Source organism: Larus michahellis, chromosome 5, assembly GCF_964199755.1.
Source record: "Larus michahellis chromosome 5, bLarMic1.1, whole genome shotgun sequence".
In the NCBI taxonomy this organism is placed as follows: domain Eukaryota; kingdom Metazoa; phylum Chordata; class Aves; order Charadriiformes; family Laridae; genus Larus; species Larus michahellis.
In genome coordinates this window covers 16169445-16182274 of record NC_133900.1, presented here as the reverse complement: position 1 = coordinate 16182274, position 12830 = coordinate 16169445, and the positions used below count along the sequence as shown (strand labels likewise).

Below are 12830 nucleotides of genomic sequence, written 5' to 3'. Positions count from 1 at the left end.
TCTGCTTTCACAGTAATGAAAAACAGGTGGTGTGCTATCACGGCTGACCTTTTCATTGAAATCAATGCAAATATCTTCTCCTGTATGCCAATCGCATGTTTTTATCCCTCATGTAAAATGCTTGCCTATGTGTATTGTTTTGTATCTTAGTGCTCCATTAAAAAGTTTATTTTTCATCATGTAGTTTGAGAACAAAATAAAGAACTTCCAGCCAGTCCTGTGAGTTATAATAGGAATTAAAAAAAAAATAAAATCTTAGATGCAAATAAAGGAATAATTGCTCCAGTTTGTTTTGTAATATTTTGCTGAAAAAACTTCCCATGTTGGAAACTCAGTGTGGTTTTAACACTGAATGGGACTGTTTAAAGATCTCTTTGCCATTAGATTTAAAACTTCAACATGTGCCATGCAACTTTGAAAAATGAATTCAAGAAATCAAGAGCAGATACCAGTACAAACTAAGGAGTTATTTTTTATAATGCTGTATTATAAACCTCTCAGGGAAGAAAATAATGATTCTAGAAGGGCAACCATTCTGTGCAATGTCATCGGACCAACGGACAATAACTGTAGTCAAGCAGAAAAAAAGATGAAATAAAGCAGATATTTTCCCATTTACTCCCCAGAAGACCTTCTTACAATGGGTCTCTTTTTTAGATGCAGCCAACTAGCATTTTCTAGTGGTTCAGGTCAGTTGTTGAGTCGGAGCAAAGAGAAAATATCAGAATATCAATAATTATCTTTGAGAAATGCACACATTGTTCAGGTTGGAACCATGGCCCTACAGGTCCTGCGTGAGGGCTTACCTGAGCACGAAGAAGCACCTAGCCATCGTTTTCTAGAAGCTCAGAGCCTTCAACTGCTGCAAATCAATACCTTATTTGTACATGGAGAGGTGGGTGTTTAGATTTCTGTGAGAAGTGTTTTATTTTATAAACAGTACTAAAGCTTTACAAGAACAGAAGACATTGCTTTAGGTGGGAGGTGGGATGAAACAGAAAGTGGGGGAAAAAAAAAAAGTATCTGAGGTTTCTTAGTGTGTGGTCAGCTCAAGTGCCAAACTTTAGTGTTTATATGGTCATAACACCCTGTACTGAAGAAGCTCAAAGCATTCAAAAATGATGTCACTTTTATCACGCTCCTGCAAGTACATATTATGAGCATTTTTACAGGTGAGCAAACTGAATCATACAAAGTAATTCTTGCTTTGGGTCATCCGGCAGGTCTGCGAGTAAAAGTAATGAAATCACAGCATCCGCTACCTGCAATTCCCTGCTGCCCAACTGCGACCGCAGTACCCTTCAAAGGCAGGACTAAGGTTAGTCACTCTCAAGCCCTTTGTCATCCCAGATTAATTTATACACTCCTTGGGTCTAGTCTCAAATGCCATTAATGGGTTGACTGCATACACAAGTCCCATTTGTGTCGATTGCCTGTAAGATGTACGTTTTGTATTGTCTGTTACAGCTGCTGTAACATGTATGTTTTGTATGAAGTATAAGATGTGATGTGCGTCAAGTCTTTAGTCCAAACTGGAACATGACCTGCCTGATAGCAAAGGGTTAATTTCTGTAGGATTGAGGGAGTTCTTCAGTACCGGGCCACCAGAAATATCATTTACTATCCCAGGAGGACGATGTCAAAATGTCTCTCAAGGGAATCCGGAAACAAAATATTTCAAGGTCAAGGAGAGAGAAGGAATCAGAAAGAATCCCAAACAAGCTCCAGGAGTTTGCAGCAAAAGGTGGGGGCATGTTTATCAGCATGAAAACGATGTGAAAAGACAACGTGTGCCCTAACTGCATAGGCTAGCTGAGCATCTGCACCCCATTAAAAGGATGCTGACAGAAGATTTTTTGATTTGCTGCTTTGCAGAAGAACAAATTTTTTTTTTAAACCATTTTCCTTTCTGTAACCTTTCTTGCCTGTCTTATGCACCATAAATGAAAACATTTATTGGCAGGGAAAGTGCCTGACCCTCCCTCAGGAGCTTTCGACAGTGACTCTCTACTTTATCCATATTCAACGAGAGGTTTTTACTAAGGCTACCTACCTACCAGGGGGTCCGTTACAGCTAAATTCTTTTGTGTTTGCATATCTGACAGGAAACATCACTTTTAAAGAAAATACCCAGTTGCCTGTTTCTCTTCCCAGAACATTTTCATTGCCTGGGAAGACTGTCAAAATGCAGGACAAACCAACTGCCTGCAAGCTTTCAGTCTGGATGAGGGACCTACATTTCCAAGGAAGGTTAAATAAAACAGTTTCACATTCTGCCAGGCATTTTTTGCACTTCCCTATAATTCTGACAGCTCTTCCTGAATGTGCTGCTTCCTACTTTTTTCTCTCATTGTGAATGGCAGCTTTTTTAAAGCCAGTCTTTTGTGAGATTCTGCCAGTCTCCCGCAGCAAAGGGACTAGTTGTTGCAGGCTGATAAAAAGCAGTTCCCTACTTTCCAGCAAGACGTTATATTTAACTGCCCTTAGGTATCATAACGACTACTTTACTCTTTACAAAGCACTGTTGGTGTACCAGGCTCTTCACAGGTAGGGCAGCTGCCTGCCCACAACCCACCTGTCCGCTTGTGGCCTGCCTTGCTTCATGAGGCGTGCCAGATAAGACTCACAGTTTCCAGCTCTCCTGTCACGTCTATACTACCCTTTGATAATTTCTGAAGTGTAGGTATCAGAATTGAACACAGTATTTTAACAGATATTTTCCCATTTTTTTTTGTTGTTGTTGTTTTGACAGAAGCAAGGTCTTTGCTACTCTGGAGATTCTCTGACTGAATCGTCCTTTTCTGACACAGCACTGAGAACACAAGGAGCGCTTGATCTAAAATCTTCATGCAGGAAGAGCTTTCTAAAGCAGCCACCCCTATTTTGGATATAACTGGCACTCTTTGCCTTATATCTGGTTTATGAACATAAGCAATGGGCAGTAGTAGAACAATCTGGGTCCTGACACAGCAGTGACCTTACATCAGTATTTTCATCTTGTCAATTCCTATGTCATTTGGAAACATTGTCATTAAAGATCTTTTAGCACAGTATTGATCACACAGAATATGAAAATTTTATATGGACTGCTATAAACCATCCCATTCACTGTTATCCCCTTGTTCTGAAATATCTCTGTGGGTTCTTTTTACACCCAGATGTTATGACCAAGTTAATTTCATATATGATCCATCTTTACAATTAAAATCACTTTGGCAAAATCCAGACATATTATACCAACTCTACTGTCTCTATTGAACAAAGCTTTTACCCTGCCAAAAAAGATAGAAGCTTTGTTTGACAGGACCTACTTCCATAAGACCATATCGATAGTTGATACTGTTCAAGATAAAATACAATTATAGTCTCATCCGGTAACTAGTTGTTAATAGTATCATAATTGTTAATTACTATTAATCATTCTGTTATTGTAACAGAGTTCGGTAATAGATTAACTAGTCCATAGTTTGTTAGGTCTAACGAACTAATTAACAAAGCTTGTTCTTTTTACATCAGTGGGATGGGAACTACATCAACGTAAGGAGGAGCGTATCAAAATGTCAACATCTGCTATTGTCCAGCGGAATGAAAACAGAAAAAGCTTATGAATTAAAGCTCCAAAGAAGTTTTTAACATTTCCTACAACAAAACAAACCTAACATAATCATAAAACAGAAAAACAACATCCCTTTTGAATATGCCTTAGGAGGTTGCACACTGCTGAGTTAATGTTACTATCATTAGTGGAAAGCCAACAAACATTTGACAGCAGCTGATACTTTAAATGCAACAGTGCCCCGAAAAAGGCACTGATACCATACTTCAACAAAATGCCAGAAAAAAAAAAGGGGGGAGGTAACAACATCTTGGTAACAGCATGATCTGCCCCTTTCTCCCAGATTCTCAGATCCAACTTCATCTCACACCTTCCTGTTAGCACCTTCGGGGGCCACCAGCAGATGAGAAGCCACTGAACCAGTTCAGCAGGCAGCTTCACTGGCACCGCTTCTTCAGCGTCACAGGAGGGAGAAGGTTTAGCAGAAAAACACTGGCAAGGAATGAGGTTTCTTTTAAAGATTTTAATGGTTTCATTACATGGTCTTGTAATTAATAACTTGAACCAGTTGGAGATGTTCGATTCTTGAGGGACAATGTAAGTTATGCTGAACAACAAAGAAATGCTGGACTTAATTTGTCTGAGTGCTAATACTCAGTAATTATTTACCCCAGAGCCTCTTCATTACTCACTTATGCTAAGTACCTGAATTCAAATACATTATTAAGTTTCATAAGACTTAATTAACTTTGCCCATTCATAAACTGGTTAGGTTTGTTTACCCTTAAATGCAGAATAAGTTTTGTTTACTCTCTGATGGTATTCCTTGCTTTTCTATGCATCACGTTTGTTATCTGTCTTATGCTAAAACGGAGTGCACATCAGATTTGAGATTACTTAGAGAAGCAACATTCCATCAGAGATGGGGACTGAACCTACACTAGACCTATGGAAACACAGGGAAAAGCCAGGGTACCAGACTGTCCATTTACTCATTTGTGTGTTTAATGATTTACAGAGTTAATTTAATTTGCAGTTAGTTTACTCTAGTGCTTTCCTCACTTCAATCTGGGGTCTCCAGCAACGTTTCTGGTTACTGAAACCAGAAACCTGAAAACTGGCTCAGAGATCTCCAAAGCATAATTGGGCATGGAGACATCATAAAGCAGAATTTGCCCCTTTACAAACTCAGAGATAATAAATAAGAATGACAGTAACGTGTTATAATAATTGCAATTCTTTGGTATAACTATGATGACCCTTACCCTTTACCAAATATTTTGATGTGATTATGGAGGGAGTCAACAGAGATGTTGATTTGGCAAGTGCTGGCATAGAGATGCTAACATAATTTGCGGGTGTGGATGTTTCCGCTCAGAGTGAGTGTATAATTGGGGGTGGGGTTTTGATGGTTTGTGGGGGCTTGGGGTTTTTTTTTGTTTCTGTTTTATAAAGAAGAGGTTAATATAAATTTGTGCTCTGGGTTCTACTAGTGTCTCTCTTGTCAAACAGGCTCTTCAGAAAGCAAATTTTCTTTGACACTTATTTCTGATCCAGTGCCACGTGTATGATAGTCTTTTGAATATGGTTCGAACAGGGGACATAATTTTTAGATTGAACTCTTTGAAGATCTTACCGGGGCCCTTCATAAAAAAAAGTTTGGGTAAATAGGGTATAGTTGAATAATCACTACCTTAAGTATTTCCAAATTATCGTGCAGTGTATTTTTGTTTCATTTTACTTTTTTTTTTATTTTTGTCTGTTTCTTTTTAAGTGCCTTGGAGATGTCCTCTACTTATAAAATACACAAATATCTACTTACTTAAAGAGAAGAATATGTAGTGTACACCAAATAAATTTGTAATACAACTCTAGTGCAGTCAGTAAAGATACATCAAGGAAGACTCTTGCTTTATGTTACTAAATGCTTTATAGTTTATTATGTGGCAGCTGGTATCTGAATTAGTACTTAGAAATTTCTGTTATATATCTTAAAGGGACTGGGTGGTTCCTGAAATCCTGATAAAATATGCTTAATTTGACATCTAAATGACATGTAATAAACTGTTTACCAGTTACTTGCCTACTTTTTGAAAATAACATAGACACACCAAGCTACTGAAGTCCGAAGAGCTGACTTTCTTTGAAAACATCCCATCAGTTCCAGTTGAACACATTAAAATCCCCAATAATTAATATCATTGCACCTGGTGTAACCCAGAAGTCTAGGTTTGCCGTAACACTTGATCCACATAACCTTGCAAACCCAAATACGTTAATTGGTTTGTGCCAATTTCCTGAACGATACATGTGAAAAAACACTGACCTGCATAACGCTGAAATATTTTTCAGTTTCTTAGAGCGCATGTAATCATGAGCTGACAAAACGACATCTTATGTTAAGCTCTCTGAAACCTAAAAGAAAAAGAAAGCATGCCAGTTTTTATTGTTGTTATTATTACCGGGTTTGTAGATCAAAAAAGAAAACATACATTTCAGCATTCACCAAAAAGTGTGGCCAAAGGGACATGCATGTGGCATGCTTTGAAATGCATGCCTATTACTGTGGGGTGAGGTGGTACTCCCTGTAAGACAAGGTGATACCAATAGTACTCATAGTAAATCTTTAATTCTTACAAAATTTGGAAGAGGATATTTAGGTGGAGATAAAAAGTCTCTGATTACCACAGGAAGAGAAAAAGTATGAAACAATTTTGTGAAGAAGCACGGAAGGCCCACTCTGATTCCTCTCAAAACAAAGAAGTGAGAAAACCCAATTGCCCCCCAACCCTGACTTGAAGTCCAGAATTATTCCATCTCTATTCAATGACCAGATTTAATCTTCCTTGCTCCAAGGCGGTAGCTGAGGAGAAATGAGTTGAGAGATGCCTGGCTACAGGCATGCTGCTCCACGAACCTCACACCCGTGGCTGCCCCCTGAGCTATCTGGAGTTGCAGTGCTCAATACTGGGGGTCATTACAGGGGGCTTTGGTAAACATTAAGGAGGGGATCTAGTCACAACTCACCCTTCCACCTTTTTGTGTAATTTGGTAATTCTCACCTCTCTACTCCTAGCCTGTAAAATTTGGTATTTCTTCGTTAGGATCCTCTTTACTTCTTCCAACCACCTCTTCTCCTCGTAGGCAGAAGAGCATGGCAGTTTAGTTTGGTATGACAATACCTCCATAGTGAACAGCTCAAATAGGGCCGTACCCAAATGAATGTAGAAACCAACACAGTCGGTGCAATTTCTGCACAGCTCCCTGCTGGCCGAGGAACACATTACCAGCACCCACATTTCATTGTGCAAGTTATGGAAAAAATACAGAAGTCGATTGTTTGAAAATAAAAATGCAAAACTGGTGGTCTATTGCAGAATACAGCAACTCACACCACCATTTCCCCCCGCCCCGGAAGAAATGGTGGTTGTGGGCCGGGCAATTCCTTCATGCGTTTGCTCGTGATGTCTTGTGCTAATGGCTCCTATTGAAGGAGCTGCTCTATACTCCCTGTGCTGATGGAACTGTATGGGAAGAATTTGGAGTGAGGGAATAAGGGACCTGTAGGTGCTGATAATAATAAACTGACCCTCAGGCATACTTAAAAATTATTCTTCATTCATTTATAGCAATTTCCCTTGTACTGCCTATCTACAAAGCTATCTACAGTAAATCAAATCTTGCAGCTGACTACCTGTATCAGCAGTAGCTTTCTGTAGGAAAAGTACAGTTTGGATCATTTTCAGGTGCAGACTTCAAAAACAGAGGAGGAATTTCTTCAAATCTTTCTCTTTTGCTTGAAAACAGTCACTGAGAACAGTCATGGAAAATCACCGGCTGTTAAAGAAAGCTGTTGAGAAAGCCACACATATCTGACACGTCATGGACACGCAGAGCTATGGCAATTGGATTACAACCTGAATTACAACATGGCTGATGCCAAGAGCTTTCAGTATGATTAATATTTTATTTTGCTGTTCGTTTGATTTGCAATTCACATGAACTATTATGTCCAAGATGGTCCTGACAACAGCATTTGTAGTGATTTGTATAGTTTTGTTAAATGTCCTATAGTAATTCTGACATCTTTTTACTCTTCTCTGCTCACTTACCCTGACGTAGCAGAAAGGATATCTAAAAGCTGATCTCCATCAGAAATGAAACTTCTGTTAAATATGTTTAAACATGTCATAAGGTTTAAAATTGTTTTTGTTCCAGAAACCCAGTACATTTTTGCTATAGTTTAGAGGGTGACACATCAGAGAGATGTTGGAAATCAATAGTCAGGAAGAAGTATCTCTGTATGAAGAACTTTACTTCTGATTTTATTTTTTTTTTTGGTGGAAATTTGTGTTAGAGTCAGGGTGTTTTTTTTCTAGAGAAAGCCTTTAAGACATATAGAAATTAAATCTCCCTGCAGCAGAGAGGACGCCTGTGCTTTCTACCACACATACCCAAATCTGTTCTTAACCTTTTCAGAAATCTAGTATATTATATGTACTTTTAGATGAACCGCCACCCTGCTTGCCACTGCAAGTTAAGCTATATCTGCGGAACCTTATATATCGATTTAAACTCTGATTTTACACATTACACTTTGGGGAGGGGGGGAGAGAGGGGAGAACAACCCACGAATAGCCCTGTTTGTGGTATGGATTTTGGGCTCATGAAAGTTATAACAACTTATACAAAGGAAAAAATAACACTGAAATAATGTGAACATTTGTAAAGTGTATGGATATACATTTTATTCATCTATATGCATGCATTTACATATAACGTATAAAATGCATTTGCCAATAATAAAGGGTGACAGTCAATATCTAGTTAACCATTTGCTAATTTTGTTTTTAAAGGAATTTATCAGTATAAATACTATGGTCATATTCACATGACAGAATTTCCAACAGTCCTGAATTGCAACACTTTGGAGAAACTTGCTGTTTTAGATGTCTCAGAAAACTGAAACAAACAGGAAGCTCAAAGTTCAGATGTAAGAAGTAAAGAATTGTGAGACTTCCGAGCCATGTGTGCTACTGATATAACTGAGGTACCTCCAGGGTAAAATTAAAGCTCTCATTTTAACGTAATATCCAATTAAAAGGCTAATACCTGTCATTTCGTTCCGCTTATAAGCGGCACACCTTTAGTCTCTGCTACCTTACCCTGCCACCCCAGAAAAAACCAGCTCCCACTATTGTTTCTTATGATGGAAAAGGCCTGCTGATGCGGCCCAGCTGCGAAAAGCTTGTCTTCATTTGGGTTTCTTTGTTAATTAAGCCCCAGTAACTCACAGACAATTTTAGCAGCGCAGACAAAAGCAGCTCTTTGGCAGGCTCCCGGCTGCTGCTGCTGCTCCATCCGGCTCCTCCTGGCTGTCCACCAAGCAGCTGCTGAGAATCTGGGATCAGGGTTTCTGTCTCCACACAAAATGCCTACTTTAACTGGCTGCAGTGCTAGCCCGGGCACTGGGCCAGCTTCTCCACCAGCCTCCTCGCCACCACACCGCTCAGCCCCTGGTACCAGAGGTGTTTTGAGCTAGAGCTAGCCTAGCCTAAGCGGCTGTAAGCTGCATGGCAACCCAGGCGCCAGGTTCGTTCAGCTCAGCACTCACCTGCTTTCAAGGCATCCATAAAGGTCCTAATGTCTTCCCACAGTTCCCCCCGAGGCAAAGAGAAGCTTTCCCTAATTTGTGGCATTGGATCAAAACATATTAGTATAAAGCACCAGGGTACCTACTCCCATATACATATGCAGAAACAGCAAAAGCACTGTTAAACCCGACAAAGATGTGCTTGATGGAGGCTCATACCCTGTGTGGATGCAAGTACGCAAAATATTTGCTATCACTGGTGACACCCTCATAAGTCATTGCTTGATAACATCAGAGTTCAGGGCAAAACCGTGCCTTTGAGCCATTCCCATAATCTCTGCCGGGGGCTAAGAGAGGAAGATGCATCATTCTTCAACCCATTCTTGGCTTTTGTCAAATGGAAGTGAAAGAAAGGGAGGAGAGAAATGGAAGAAGGAGAATGCGGAAGGAAATGGTTTAACGTTGAAGGAAAAAGAGAGGAAAAGATACACAAAAATAGAGATAAAAAGCAGATAAAGAGAAAAGCAACTAATACAAGTGTGTGGAAGAAGGGGTGGAGAAGAATTGAAAGACAAGAAGGAAGAAATAAAAGTAAGGACTGAGGCAGCACATCAAACTACAACAGCATTTTAACGTTAGCAGATTCTTTCATTGCCTTGGTACCTGCTTTCTTGCATCACAGGGGAATTCAGCCAGCAAAAACATCATGGCACTTCATGCCAAGGTGTATGCAAAGCCAGCTCTGCTGGATCCTGGCAAGTGCTAAGAGAGCAGTGTGTCCTGTGCTTCGCAGTGCCAGTGCCTCGCTTTCTGCTCAGACTGTCTCCTTTTCTAGCTCCTCTAGGCAACTCCCTGTTGTCAGGGGCGTTTGGTTTTTTTTCCAGCTGGGGCTTTCAAGCTCATTTGAAGGCAAATCTTTGGCTAGTGGTTGCATAGGCCTACAGCATCCTAGGAGAGCCCCTGTCTTCTCTATCACTGCATTATTTTCCACTTCTCCGTCATGATTGGATGTGTATGCACAGGAACAGTAACAAAAAGAAATTAAAGCTCTTCACTTAACTCATTAACTTGTTTTTTAGTTTGTAGTCTTTGTATCGCTTATCCCTCTAATGAAGGCACAGAAGCAAACCAGTTACCCGTAGAATCTTGTACAACCAGAATTCCCCCACAAAATTAAAAACATGTAAATCATAGAGTGGTTCATGTTAGATGGGACCTTAAGATCACCTAGTTCCAACCCCCTGCCCTGGGCAGGGACACCTCCCACTAGACCAGGCTGCTCAAAGCCCCAACCAGTCCAGCCTTGAACACTTCCAGGGATGGGGCATTCACAACTTCTCTGGGCAACCTGTTCCAGTGTCTCACCACCCTCACAGTAAAGAATTTCTTCCTAATATCTAATCTAAATCTCCCCTTGTTCAGTTTAAAACCATTACCCCTTGTCCTATCACTCCACTCCCTGACAAAGGGTCCCTCCCCATCTTTCCTGTAGCCCCCTTCAGGTACTGGAAGAGGCTATAAGGTCTCCGCGGAGCCTTCTCTTCTCCAGGCTGAACAACCCCAACTCTATGAGCCTGTCCTCACAGCAGAGGTGCTCCAGAAGGTATTGTCTCATTTTTCTGGGTCCTTGTACTCTTACTTCCATATCAGTATGTGCTGCATAGCTTGACCTGTCTTTGTCTTCCTAGACAACTAGAAGACATTGAAACAGCACACAGAAGTGTCAAAAATCCTCTGCCTAGTTCAGGAGCAGTTTCTCCAGCTGGCAGACTACAGAAACCTGAGGCTGGTCGCAGGCAGCTACCTCCATAAGGAGCATTCCTGCCTGTGAAATGGAGCTTGCAATTAATGCGAGCATCACCCAGGAGCTGCACTCCCCAGATCCATAACTGTAGGTCTAGCAATACCAGCCCACCCAGCAGCATCAGTCTGATCCACCCAGCATCATATCGCCATCAAATTAGTCAGAGCACGGTAACAATGCCAGCCCTGTGCTGGTGCCAAAGGACAAAATATTTGATTCAGCCCCAAGCCTGTCACAAAGTCAATCAGTTGCAGGTTTTGGACAGGATTTGAAGAATCAGATGTTCCAAATGATCTGATCCAGTATGGAGCCCTAAGTTACAAGAACCATATTGTTGACCCGCATCCCCAAAGACAGCATGTGCTTCTGGTTATTTTAAGGGGGTAAATGGGGGATTCTGAAAATTGCCTATGGAGGCACAGGGGCAACAAACTTCACCGGCACATCACCTTTTCATATAGGGGCTGGAGGTAGCATGGAAAGGAATGTTAAGTAATAAAAAAAAATGGTAATTTATCATAGAAAAATCACAAACCAATGTGTCTGTTCTTAGACAAGGTTATTGCCAACGTCAGTACAGCTGTGGATCACCCAAATTTTTTGTGCCCGTACAAGCCGCATACCAGTCCTAGGTATGCATAAGGGGTGAATTGTCTGGATTTATATCAGTGAGGTATCCAAATACTGTACTGTCCTGGGGGGCGCCACTGAAACCAGGGGAACAGCCTCAACAGGCAGCTCAAAAGGCTCAGCTGCCTTTTGGGCAGGGTCAGGCTCCCTCCCTCACAGCAGAATTAAATTGCCTACTTACAGCACACAATCGCAAGGTAATTAAAAAAAAAAAAAAACACCCCAAAACCCCAAACAGCTTCTTATGAGAGATCACTTCACAGGAAGAATTAATCCTGCTGCTTAGCACCAGCCCAATTTGAGCAACATAATCATTTGCCCATTAGAGAGAAAAGAAGAGACATGCTACTGGCTAAGGGAAAAACAAACCAACCCACCAAGAGTGGCAAAACCAGTGTGATCTGGAGAACATAAATAATTCAAAAGTTGAAGGAGGACTCATTCGATTAAAGTGGGAAAGGAAAATAGATCGGATGAGGGCTTAAGGATGACTGAACATGGTGATGAGGCACCAGAAGAACAAAGAATTAAAGGAACCAGTGGAGAAAGGGTTTCATATCAGGAAGAACAAAAGTATTGCTGGAAAGAAAGAGAGGAAAGCAGTTAACAAACCAAAGACGACAGAGAATAAATGAAAGATGACAACAACGATGAAAAAGGAAGGAAGACATGCCAGTACCCAAAATTGATAGTAGAATAATTTACTTAACAGACTCATAGAGAAAAGTCATTATCTCACAGCTAGTAACTGTATCAATGTGCACACCATAGCTGTCTTGCTGAAATTAATTGCTCTTGAATTTTCTATCTTGACATGTAAAGAAAAATTAGGAAAAAAAAAGAGAATGTATTAATGAATCTTTCAAAATAATTTGTCAAGAAATACACATTTTAAGTATAATTACATGCTCCATTAAAACACAAAATCCCCTGCTTCTGTGGGGTTTTTTTTCTACACAGCATCCCGGAAGCAGAGTTGTTAGCTTCACATAACCACAACAGGAAACCACTTTCACCACTTTCACTAATTTTTCTAGGTCTGACTAAGTATGAAATTGTTTCACAACAGGTAGAGCACCCAGAGGAATTACTTAGTCTTCAGCTATGCTGAGCAGTTAAGCATATTTTTGGAAATATCACATCTTTTTTGGAAAAAATAAAAATAAAAAAAAAGGACAAGAGGAACAGCCTCAAGTTGCGCCAGGGGAGGTTTAGACTGGATATTAGAAAACATTTTTACACTGAAA

General features: G+C 40.4%; 1 long non-coding RNA gene across 1 annotated transcript; it reads right to left on the bottom strand.

Moving 5' to 3' along the window:
* Positions 1-3524: 3524 nt before the first annotated feature.
* Positions 3525-7338, bottom strand: LOC141743878 (uncharacterized). The gene is made up of 3 exons (XR_012587236.1): positions 7251-7338; positions 5883-5971; positions 3525-4048 (listed from the first exon to the last, which is right to left on the bottom strand). It is a non-coding gene; the product is annotated as an uncharacterized LOC141743878 (long non-coding RNA).
* Between the last annotated feature and the right edge of the window lie 5492 nt (positions 7339-12830).